Genomic DNA, 13,149 nt, shown 5'->3' on the forward strand with positions numbered 1-13,149 from the left:
GCCTAGGTGCTCGGGTTTCCCAATGGCAACAGTGAGTATATCCTATCGTCCATGGGAAACAAAAGATCCCTCTATGTACTGTTGTTTCAGTATATCCTACAATACAAGACACATAAAGAATTTAATAAACCCCTGTTGATCCAAATGTTAATTAATATCATGTGTACAACAAAATTATACTTACTATCTTGCTAACAATCTCTTTTGTTGCCTCAGTTGTAAACCCACTTATTCTTTTTATGCGGTTAAACTTCCATAATTCATGACACGTGGGTAGAGAAGGAGGATCACTAACTATAGTCTCATTTTGGCTAGCTTGACGCTTCATAGGCTTCTCCTTCATTATCTTCTTCTTAAGCCATGGATAACCCGTATGAGACATAACAACAAAGGTGTCATTCTTTGCCTGAGTCTCTTGTGTTTTCTTTCTTTTCTCTTATAAAAGTATCATATAATGAGATTAAGGGTAAAAAATAATATTCACAACTACACAAATTGTAATGCATATTATCCTAACTTACCAAAAACTCTTTAGTCATTCTAGACTTTATAAATGCGTTCCATGTCTCTTGGGCAATAGTGGGATTTTTATGATAAGGAAATCCACCTTTCTTTTACCCAAAAATGTACTTGTCCATGAGGATGGTCTTATATGTCCTCCACCTCTCAGCCACAATAAAAAGGGTCTTCCTTCTCATCATCTTTGTCCTAGGAATGTCCCAAGTTTTCTATATTTATGATAATAATGAGTTCATACATGTTGATATCCTAATCAAGTTTAATAATGAAAATGTTGAGTGTAAATGAAATTTTATCGTAACATTTGCCCAAATATGGTTTTTGACAACCTCATCTACATGATCCCAACTGGGCAATAAAATAGAAACCTTGGTTCTGGCATGAACTCCCATGGTACTCATAAACTAGGTAGTTGAATCCCCTATAGGTTTCCTAATGGTCTCATCAATATCAACATGTAACCTCTCCTCATAAAGGTGTTTGGTTGTAACATTCTTCATTCTAGTAAGATCTCTAAATTTCTTCTTGGTTGTTGACTGTGTAGAGCCCAAAGGAGATTCTTGATGTTCATCCATATTTATGTGTTAACACACAAAAAATTACAATTCATTAGTATAAATTAAATTTATAACACAATACTTAAATGATAACAAAAATATTAGTATAAATAGAATTTAATAATAATAAAAAAACTATAATAACCTATTTTGGAAATATGATTAAGTTGGAATGTTTTCCCATATTCCTTCCTGGTGATCATCAGGAGTGGCATGTACATCATTTTCTTCATTAAAAGTTGGCACATGTGTTGACAAGGAAGGAGTATCTATAATATTAGTTGAATCTCCAAATTCATCACCTACATTGTTACTCCTACCTTGTAGAACAATTGACCACCTATTGTTAGATGGATTAGTGACATAAAATACTTGTTTCACTTGGATAACCATGATGAAAGGCTCTTCTTTATGACCAATTTTATTAAGGTCAACCAATGTAAATCCAAGTTCATCAATTTTGACATCACTGTTATTATCAACCCACTTGCATTTAAATACTAGTACATAGAATGGACCATATTTAACTTCCCATATGTCTTTAATAACTCCGAAATAGCACATGGATGTTGTGACGAGGTTCTTATCATTTTTGGTTGAGAAATGCATAGATTGAGAAACTATCATAACCCCACTATTTTGCATGGTACTCTTGCCATCTTGTGCCTTTGTATAAAATGAGTAATTCTTAATGTCATATCCACAAAAAGTAAACACATCAAAGTTAGGTCATTAAGCTAGGCATTGTAAAGTTTTAGAGACATTTAAATCTGACCCAATATTCTTTTTGAACAACTCCATTAAAATCTTGTTATGCTCGTTCAACACCCATTTTTCAAGCATTCGAGAGTTGTTTCTTTTCACTAAGTCTTTGTGGGCATTTAAATAAGGAAAAACCTCGTCAGTGTTGTTCAATATATACAAATGCGCTTGAAGTACCTCTTCTCACATCATGCTCTTCAATTTTGTACCTATCGTACCCTTCCCAACACTTCATCCCTGATGATGTGTCTTAAGAATGCCTATTGATGCAGCTTGAGACATGTATTCAGTACAAAAACTCAATTGCTTCCTCTACAATGTACCTTTCTATAATGGTGCTTCCGGACGGTGTTGGTTCTTCACATACCTTTTCAATATCCTTATGTATCGCTCAACTAGGAACATTCACCTCAAAAAGATAGGACCACACAACCTAACCTCCCTAACCAAGTGAATGATTAAGTGAACCATAATTTCAAAAAATGAAGGAGGAAAATACATCTCCAATTGACACAATATTAGAATAGCTTTATTTTCCAGCTCATCCAACTTTTGAGGATCAATTACTTTGTTGCATATGCCATTAAAAAACAAGCAAAGCCTAGTTATGAATTGTCACACATTTTTAGGTAAAACATCACATATAGCGACTGGAAGAAATTGTTGCATCAGTACATGACAATTGTGAGACTTCAAGCAAACTAATTTCAAATCTTTCATTGATACTAGACTATTTACATTGTAAGAGTAACCGTGTGGCACTTTGACACTATGTAAGCGCTCACATAAACTTGTTTTCTCCTTTATTGACAATGTGTGACATGTTAGGGGCAAATATATTCGCTTACCCTTAGATTGTTGATACAATTGTTATGGTATTTCCATGAGTTGCAAATCTAGACGGGAGTTGAGTCCATCTTTTGCCTTGCCATGAATATTGAGAAGCGTACCGATTACACTATCACATACATTTTTCTCAATATGCATGACATCAATGCAATGTCTAACATCAAGAACTTTCTAATATGGAAGATCAAATAATATCGACCTCTTCTTCCATATGTTTCTCTCTTTAGGCTATTTTTCTGTCTTTCCAAATATCACATTTAAATTCTTCACCCGTTCATAAACTTGCTCACTAGTTAATGTAGTAGGAGTAATGTCATATTCTTTACATCCATTAAAAACTTTCTTTAACCTTCGATATGGGTGGTTAGGTTTAAGAAATCTTCAATGACTAAGGTAAACTATCTTTGATGGCAAAAACTAGGAGAAGTGGTAGGTGTTCTTCTCCTCGGATTCACCAAAGCTTGGACCTCTTCAATGGAGCTTGGAACCAAATGAAATGATACTTGAATGGATGATGTTCACGGATGGAAATAGCCTAAACTATGGATGGAAGCATCCAAGCTTAAGCAACAAGAGATTGCTCACTTCAAAAGGTAGGAAACTAGGTGAGTTTCTAGGGTTTTGAAGGCAATCTCTCTCAAGGTGACTCTTGAAGAATTTAGCTGAATAATGGTTCGGAAAATTCAATATATCAAAAGTGTTTTCAAAAAGTGAAGGAACAAGCACTTATAGGTCCTAGAAGCAAGCTAGGTGGCGCCAAATTCACTAGCCAATTTTGGAGCCAAAAATTCAAATTTCAAATGGAAATTTGAATTCAAATTCAAGGATCCATGTGCTTAGTCCGTGAATATGGGGCTGCCATGCATCTAAATGTCATTTAGGGGACATTTGAAGTGTATTTGGAGCTGCACATGTTCAGCCATGCTTGGCAAGAAACATGTGATCCAAATGCATCTCAAATGACTACTAAATGAAACCTAGATTTTAGCTTCTTGGTCTATTTTAGTATTCCTTCAATATTCCTATGCTAATGGCCTAAATACAATGGCCAAACACATACAAACATTAGGAAATAATAAAAGAAACAAAATGAGCCCAATATTGGGTACCAAAAGCCCAAAGGCCCATGAAGCCCAAAACTAGGCCCAATAAGCCTATGGCCCAAAAATGCTACTCTATGTGGTCCAAAATACAAGACCAAAATATGTGAAACCTATACTAATATAATATGTACAAAATATAAGAAAATGGATTTATCAAGAAATGGCCCATGTGAAGCTCAAATTGGGCCTTCCAGGCCCTTCGGGCCCATTGGGCCTTGACTGGCCCAAACCTTCATGTCTAGCCCACTCCTCTTGGATCTTTTTGGTTGTCACCTCTTGCCTTCCTTAGCATGATTCCATCAATCTTCTTCCAATTATGTAGTTGATGCTAACAAGTGCCTTCTTCACATATAGGGTAAGCTTTATGCCCCTTAAAACTATACTCAGACAAGTTTCCATATGTTGGAAAGTCATTGATTGTACAGAACAATATAGCATGCAACCTAAATGATTCACCTGAATATCCGTCAAACACATCAATTTCCTCTTCCCATAACATCTTTAAGTCTTCAACTAATGGTCTTAAATAGGCATCAATGTCGTTTCCTGGTTGCCTTGGACAAAAAATCATCATAGATAACATCACATATTTTCGCTTCATGCATCACCATAAGGGTAAGTTGTAAATTACCAACAAAGCAAGCCATGAACTAAGCTTAGTGCTTAAGTTACCAAATGGATTCATTCCATCTATAGCCAGTCCAAGCTTAACATTTCTTGGCTCCTTGCCAAAACCCTGAAACATAAAATCAATTTTATTCCATTGCAAGCAATTTGTCGAATGCCTAAGTTGTCCATCACACTTCCTCTCATCTCCATGCCCTTTCATCAGCTTTGCATCATTCGCATTAGCAAATAAATGCTTCAATCTCAAAACAATTGGCAAATACTATAAAACCTGCGCTGGAGGACCCTTAGTGCTCACATCATAATCAAATCATCTTGCTTCTTTTTATATCGTGACAACCCACACCTTGGACACTAATGCAACCCTTCAAACTCACCATGATACAACATACAGTCACTTGGGCACGCATGTATCTTCTTATACTCTAAACCCATGGGACGCGACACCTTTTTTGCATCATAGTTATGACCAGGCAATGTGCTACCCTCTAGAAGCATTTTTTTTAGCAACTCTAACAATTCTATGAAACTTTTAGCACTTCATCCATTTCTCGCCTTTAGATTAAACAATCTTAATACCGTTGACAATCTTGTGAATTTTGAGAAGTTTGGATGCAATGGCTTCTCTAAATCATTACACAGATTTTCATACATATGTGCTCACTTGAATGATTCTAGACCCACATCATGAATCATCTTCTCAAGTTGATCGTCCATATCTACCTCTTGTGTAAAATTTTGGGTTTGAGTTTCAACCGACACGCTTGAAATGTCAACATTTTCACCATTTCATATCTAACGTGTATAATTCTTGATAAATCCATCACACAAGAGATATTCCCTTCTAGCATCAAGTTCTAGATGACTTCCATTACAATAATTAACACAAGGACATAAAAACTTTCCATTCATATCATCATTAGCATTATGTATTACATATTCAATAAAATATTTCACTTCAGTCTCATACTGCTCACTTATACATGACGCACATATCCAACTTTGATCCAATATCCAACTTCAATCCATAACTTCTGTTCTCCATAAAAAAGTAGATCATGCATGTCAATCTCACTATTTTATTCAAGGTGTGACCTTATCCCATTTAGGATGATTTTTTTTATACCTGATCAATACATACAAGTATAATCCCTTTTCTTAAATTTGACTTAACTTATATGTATTAAACAAGTATAAAAAAAATTACTCATCTCAAACTATCCAACAGGACAATTCAAGATTCAATACAAATGATTAAATAAATTTAATTATTTTTATTGAATCTCAAACGAAAATCTAAGGAAAACAAAGGTTCACTCAATGTGTCCATAAATTTAATATCATATTAATTTATAAAAAAAAATAAAGTACCTAATTTTTCTAAACACCAAGCTACTAATTAATATCATATAATTTTTTTTAAAAAATATTTCCAGACATTAATTATATCACAAATTATTCATATATATATATATATATATATATATATATATATAGAGGGGGTTATAATTACGCCGGTGTAACTTTTACTAATTATTACACTGCTCAATAACTTTATATTAATTATGAATTTTGTAAATTCAACCGTTATATTGAAAATTCATATCACTTTATACGTGTATATCAAATTTTGTTAAAATTGAACAACAACTTGAAGGTAATCAAAATGTTCATATTTTAGTGTATTTTGAAATGAATATATTACGTCAATTTTGTTTTATAAAAATAAAGTATCAAATCATCTTGGATTAATATAAAATTTTGTATATATGATCTAAGAAATATGAACTTTCAATCTAATGGTTGGATTTACAAAATTCATAATTAATATAAAGTTATTGAGTGGTGTAATATTTAGTAAAAGTTACACCAGTGTAATTATAACTCCCTCATATATATATATATATACAAGGTACCTAATTATCTAAGTTGGGTACCTAATTATCTAAGTTGGGTACCTAATTTGTCTATGTAAAAGGTACTTAATTAATTATAAGGAAATTAATTATTTTGTTGGAAAGAATAAAAAACTTAATATAAGCAAACAAAAGCCCGATATATAAGAATTAAAGTGACATAAATCAAATTATGGGTTATACCACGAGCAACAAAAACACTACCAATTGTATATTTTAATATCAAGGCCCAACGAATCAACTAAGCAACACTAAAAATAAAAGGAATCATTTTGTTGACCTATTCCAATCAAGAAACACATCAATTTATCTTATATAAGATAATGCAAATTAACTAACTTCACATAGATCACATGATGTAAATTAAATTCACCAAAAATCAAGCTTCCATAAGGAAATACTATCCTCTTCCCCTCCCAGTTTAAAAGAAAAAAATTCAAATATTTTAACAGGGACTAGATATATCTTTCATTGACCAACAATTATCTAAACTCCAAAGAAATCACAGAGAATTTATTTTCTTCTCTCCCAATATATAGACCTAGAGCTAGCTTAATTAAGTAGCATAATAAAATTTTCGCTTTTAAATTCCCTTAAGCTAAAAAATAAAAACTTAAATTAAATGCATGAAATACATATACCATCACATTCAATTCAGCAACAAACCTTATAATATAAAGATGAAAAAGAAAAATGCATAAAGAAGTAAGTTACATAACTATATTTTCTTTTCAATCATTAATCATTTTAAAATTACTTCACAGAAGAATGTGACAAACAATATATATATATGAAGCATAATAGTCTCACTAAACATGTTCTTAGAAAGCAATATTATATAGAATCCCAATTATGATTTGAAATTATACTGCAACTGTTGAGATGATGAAGATGATGGGACATCTTGAAGACTCCTCAAGATTGTTTTAATTTTGATAATGCATTATATAGATGTTGCTCAAACCTATACAAAAGGATATTGTATTGATTGTAATAGATATAGGCTTGTGTGTGTTTGTTTATGTTTGATGATGATGATAAATGTTTAATTCAAGAACTAATCAAGTTTTATAAGAAACCAAGAATTTAATTTTTTAGTATTTCCATGTGTAAACATAAAGTAATAGATTATCATGAAAAATGTAATTTACTACCAAGTGTTTAAACATAGAAATGACTTGATTCAAACAAGAGTTTTCAAGGTATCATTGTTAATCAATTACCATTCAGGGTAATAGATTACCAAGTATGTTACTAGAAAATCATATTCAAATGTCCTTTGTGTTAGTAGATTACCAAGTTTGTTAGTGAAAAATGACTTTCAAGTGCATCCAGAGGTAATAGATTACCAAAGTTGGTAATAGATTAAAACAGACTCTCTTACTTGAAACAAGGCTGAAGAATCAAAGTTTTCATCGGGATAATCGATTACAACTTGAGATAATCGATTACCACAAAATGAAACTCAATTATGGGTCTTAGAAAGCTCGGGATAATCGATTACCATATCCCATAATCGATTACCCTGGTAGTTTTATGTTCCTAGTTCAATTTTGAAGAGTTGGTAACAGATTACCATGTTAGGTAATATATTACTTCTGTTATTACTCTTTATAACTGAATCACGTCTTGCACTTTAAATAACTATATTTTATGAACTTAAAAGAGAAGAATTAGAAAATCTTTTGAAAAAAGAACATTAGAAAAAAAGATTACTTTCAGAAACAAGAATCAAGGTTGATCAAAGAATTTTTCTGAAAATCAAGAAGTGCAAAGATTGAACATGAGTTCTTGAAGAAAGAAATTCAAGAAGTGTTTTCAATTGTGAAAATCAATATATACACGAAATTAGGTGATATTTTTCTATTCTTTAAACTTGTATTTTCAGTTTCAATGATGTATCTCTTGAGATAGGGTGTCTCAATAAGAGATTTTGAAATCTTGAGTGGGATTTCTCAAGTAATTTTTGTGGGATACAGAAATTTTGTGTGTTTTCAATCTTGTGGTGTCAAGATTGATGTTTGTTTGAATTCTTGTAATATTGTGTGTGCAAGGTGTTTGTAAACAATATTATAGTGAATGATCTTTGATTTAGTGGGGTGCTAAATCAGAGAAAACTGGATGTAGGCCAAATGGATGGCTGAACTAGTATAAATTTCTGTTTTTAATCTTTTTACTCTTATCTCTTTAAGAATCTTGATAATTTCTTGATTAAAGAACTCAAAGATATGTGAGATATGATATTTCAATTACTGTATATACTTTGAATATTATTCTTGTAATTGAAACTGATTAAGAATTTGGTAATATAAAATCAACCTTGATTACAAGTGAATGTTTCGCTGCATTAACTTTGATATTCTGATACTTTGATAATAAACCTTGTAATCTAATGTTATTTGTTAAATCAAATTGAGTAAAGGTTGAATTTTAGATATCATGATAGGTTTTGATAAAGAAATTTCAAAATTAGAGTCATCTTAGGACATAATTTATTCAACCCCCCTTCTAGATTCTGATAAACTAGGACCAACAATTGGTATCAAGAGAGTAGAACTTGTGAGTTAGTCAAGTTAGATCCACTTACTCCCTAAGATGGCTAGTAATCAATTACCATTTATCGAATGTGCCTTTATAAACACACCTTCTCTCTTTTGTGGGGATAATTACCCCTTTTGGAAAGTTAGAATGAAAATCTTTATGGAATCTGTTTATAGAAGCATATGGCAGGCTGTGATTACCGAATACAAAACTCCTACTAAAACCAAAAATGGAAAAGAAATAGAGAAACCTTTTGATAGTTGGGATCAAAATGAGATTAAAAGAGTTGAGAATGATGCAAAGGCATTAAATATAATACATTCTGCATTAAATTCTAATGAATTTTTTAGAATTTTAGCTTGTACAACAACTAAAGAAGCATGGGACTTGCTTCAAGTGACGCATGAAGGAACTCCTGAAGTTAGACATGCTAAAAAGAATACTCTCATCCATGAATATGAGACGTTGAGAATGACACAACGAGAAATCATAATGGACATGCAAAAGAGGTTCACTCACATCATCAACCACTTGAAAGGCGTAGGAAAGATCTTTGATAAAGAAGAAGTAAATGTCAAGGTCCTAAAGTCACTTAACAGAAGATGGCAATCTACGATGAATGCAATCACAGAATCTAAGAATCTGACTCAAATGATAAGTGTTGTGTTATTTGGGAAGCTTAGAGAATATGAAATGGACATGACAAAAATGGCTGAAGAAAAACAAAAAGATAAGAGAGTTAAGGGTCTTGCGCTGAAACTGGAAAACTCTTCAACTGAAAAAGAAGAAAGTAGTGACGAGGACAAATTTGAACAAGAAGAAATGAATATAATGATAAGGAAATTCTGAAAGTTCATGAAAAAAAAAAAAAGAACAACAAAAGGAAATCATCAAATCAGAAGAAATTCTTTAGAAAGGGTGACAACTCCTCTCCAAATTTACATGGTTTGAATGTGGCAAAGTTGGACACATAAAGGCTAACTGCCCCAACTTGGAAAAGCAAGGACATGAGGAAAAGAAACCTAAGTTCAGATTAAAGAAAAAGAAGGCTTACATAGCATGGGAAGAAAATGAGTCAACATCTTCTAGTGAGATGGATAGCGGAGAAAAAGCCGATCTATGTCTCATGGCTGATCATGAAGTCGACTATGAGGTAAGTGATTCAGATTCTTCCATATATTCATATGATCAATTACATGATTCTTTTTGTGATTTATATAAAGAAGCTATGAAGTTAAGCTCCCTAAATAGGAAATTGAAAGGCAATATTAAAGAAATGGAATTGAAAATCTCTCTTCTTGAAAAAGATATTCATTTTCTTAATTCAAAAAATGAGAAATTGAAATTGGCATGTTTAGAATGCAAGAACTTATATGCTATTTTGAAAAATAAAAATGAAGCATCAAAGGTTAAAAGCAAATCCACAACTTCTCACATATCATGTAATTATTGCATGAAACTTGGACATAGCTTTTATAAATGCATGATAAGGAAAATTGGTGTTCCTAGTGGAAAGTTTGTATGGACTAAGAAATTGAATTGTGATTACACTAACATGTAAGGACCCAAGATCCTTTGGGTACCAAAATAAAGTTATTCTCTTAATTGTAAGTGTGCTTGAGAGCTAAGCAAATAATGTGGTATCTGGACAGCGGCTGCTCAAGACATATGACAGGAGATAAAAACAAGTTTGTATCCCTACAAGAAAGAGAAAGCGGAACCATGACTTATGGAGATAATAACAAAGGCAAAACACTAGGATCGGGTACTGTTAGTAACTTTTCTAATACCCTTATTGAAGACGTTTTATATGTAGAAGGTCTAAAATATAATTTGCGTAGTATTAGCCAGCTTTGTGATAAAAACTTCAATGTCTTCTTTAATAATGAATGTTGTTTGGTGTGTGATAAGTCAACCAATGAAACATTGTTTGTTGGTAAAAGGATTAACAACATATACATCTTAGAATTAGACAGTAATGCGTCCAACATTACATGTCCTTCCTCCAATGATGACTTATCATGGCTATGGCATAGATGCATTCCTCATATAAATGTAGATCAACTAAATGGAGTTGCTTCTAAATATCTAGTTGAAGGTCTACCTAAAATCAAATTCTTAAAAGAAGGACTTTGTGATGCATGTCAAAAGGGAAAGCAATTTAGAACTTCTTTTAAAAATAAGAAAATTATTTCTACTTCTAGACTACTTAAACTTTTGCATATGGATCTGTTTGGACCCTCAGGAACCACGAGTTTAGGTGGAAAGATATATGGCTTAGTCATAATAGATGACTTCTCTAGATTTACATGGGCTGCATTTCTATCTCATAAAGACAGTGTTTTCAAAACCTTCAAAATTATTGCAAAAAAAATTCAGAATGAATAGGATTTGAAAATCAAGTCTTTGTAAAGTGATCATGGTGGTGAATTTAAAAATAAAAATTTTCAAAAATTTTGTGAAAAACATGGGATAAGTCACAATTTTTCTGCTCCTAGAAATCCACAACAAAATGGAGTTGTAGAATGGAAAAATAGATCTCTAATAGAGTTAGCAAGGGTCATGCTAAATGAAAAGGATTTACCAAAATACTTTTAGGCCGATGCAGAAAATACTGCATGTTATGTTATAAATAGAATCGTGATAAAAACCCCTTAAAACACCATATGAGTTTTACAAAGATAGAAAGCCTAACATCTCACATTTTAAAGTGTTTGGCTGCAAGTGTTTTATTCTGAATAATGGCAAAGAAACTCTTGGAAAGTTTGATGCCAAAGCTGATGAAGGTGTATTTATTGGATACTCTACAACTAGCAAGGCATATAGGATCTTTAATAAGAGATCATTAGTTGTAGAAGAATCCATTCATGTTAAATTTGATGAATCTAACCCCCTTAAGAAGGGAAGTTTTCTAAATGATGAGGATGAGATAGGTAGTAGCAATACACAACAAAAAGAGCAAAGTAAAGAGCAACAACATTAACCTACACCAACTGCTAGAACTCCTCTACCTAAAGAATGGAAGAAACCCCTTTTAAAGAAAACACCATATGAGCTTTACAAAGAAAGCCTAAAATCTCACATTTTAAAGTGTTTGGCTGCAAGTGTTTTATTTTGAATAATGGCAAAGAAACTCTTGGAAAGTTTGATGCCAAAGCTGATGAAGGTGTCTTTATTGGATACGCTACAACTAGCAAGGCATATAGGATCTTTAATAAGAGATCTTTAGTTGTAGAAGAATCCATTCATGTTAAGTTTGATGAATCTAACCCCCTTAAGAAGGGAAGTTTGCTAAATGATGAGGATGAGATAGGTAATAGCAATACACAGCAAGAAGAGTAAAGTAAAGAGCAACAACATTAACCTACACCAATTGCTAGAATTCCTTTACCTAAAGAATGGAAGAAACCAAGAGATTTATTTCTAGACAACATCATAGGTGATATGGATAAGGGAGTCTCTACTAGAAATTCTCTTAATCTTTTCTGTGATGATATGGCATTTGTCTCTCAAGTTGAACCATCATGTATTGAGCATGCTTTAAAAGATGAATTTTGGTTAATGGTTATGCATGATGAGCTAAATCAATTTAAGAGAAACAATGTATGGGACTTAGTTCCCTCCAATAAAGATACGAATGTCAGGTACTAAATGGGTGTTTAGAAATAAACTAAATGAGGATGGTGTAATAATAAAAAAATAAAGCTAGACTAGTTGCTAAAGGTTATAATCAACAAGAAGGAATAAATTATGATGAAACCTATGCACTGGTAGCTAGACTAGAAGTTGTAAGGCTTTTGCTTGCATTTGCATGTGTTTATGATTTCAAGTTATATCAAATGAATGTCAAAAGTGCATTTTTGAATGGCTTTATAGATGAAGAAGTGTATGTATCCCAACCCCATGATTTTATTGATTGTAAATTGCCTAAACATGTATACAAGCTTAAGAAAGCAATGTATGGGCTTAAACAAGCTCCTAGGCAATGGTATGAAAGGTTGAGCAAGTTTCTCTTGTCTCATGGCTTTCATAGAGGCAATGTTGACAAAACTCTTTTCATAAAGAGAGCCTCAAAAGATATTTTATTAATTCAAGTTTATGTAGATGATATAATCTTTGGATCAACTAACACATTTCTTTGTGAGGAATTTGTTTCAAGTATGCATGGCAAGTTTGATATGTCAATGATGCAAGAACTCAATTTTTTCTTAAGACTATAAGTTAAACAAATGAAGAAGGGAAATTTTCTACATCAAACCAAATATAGAAAAGAGC

This window comes from Cajanus cajan, chromosome 3 (assembly GCF_000230855.2).
Source record: "Cajanus cajan strain Asha chromosome 3, NIPB_CcT2T_4, whole genome shotgun sequence".
In the NCBI taxonomy this organism is placed as follows: Eukaryota; Viridiplantae; Streptophyta; class Magnoliopsida; order Fabales; family Fabaceae; genus Cajanus; species Cajanus cajan.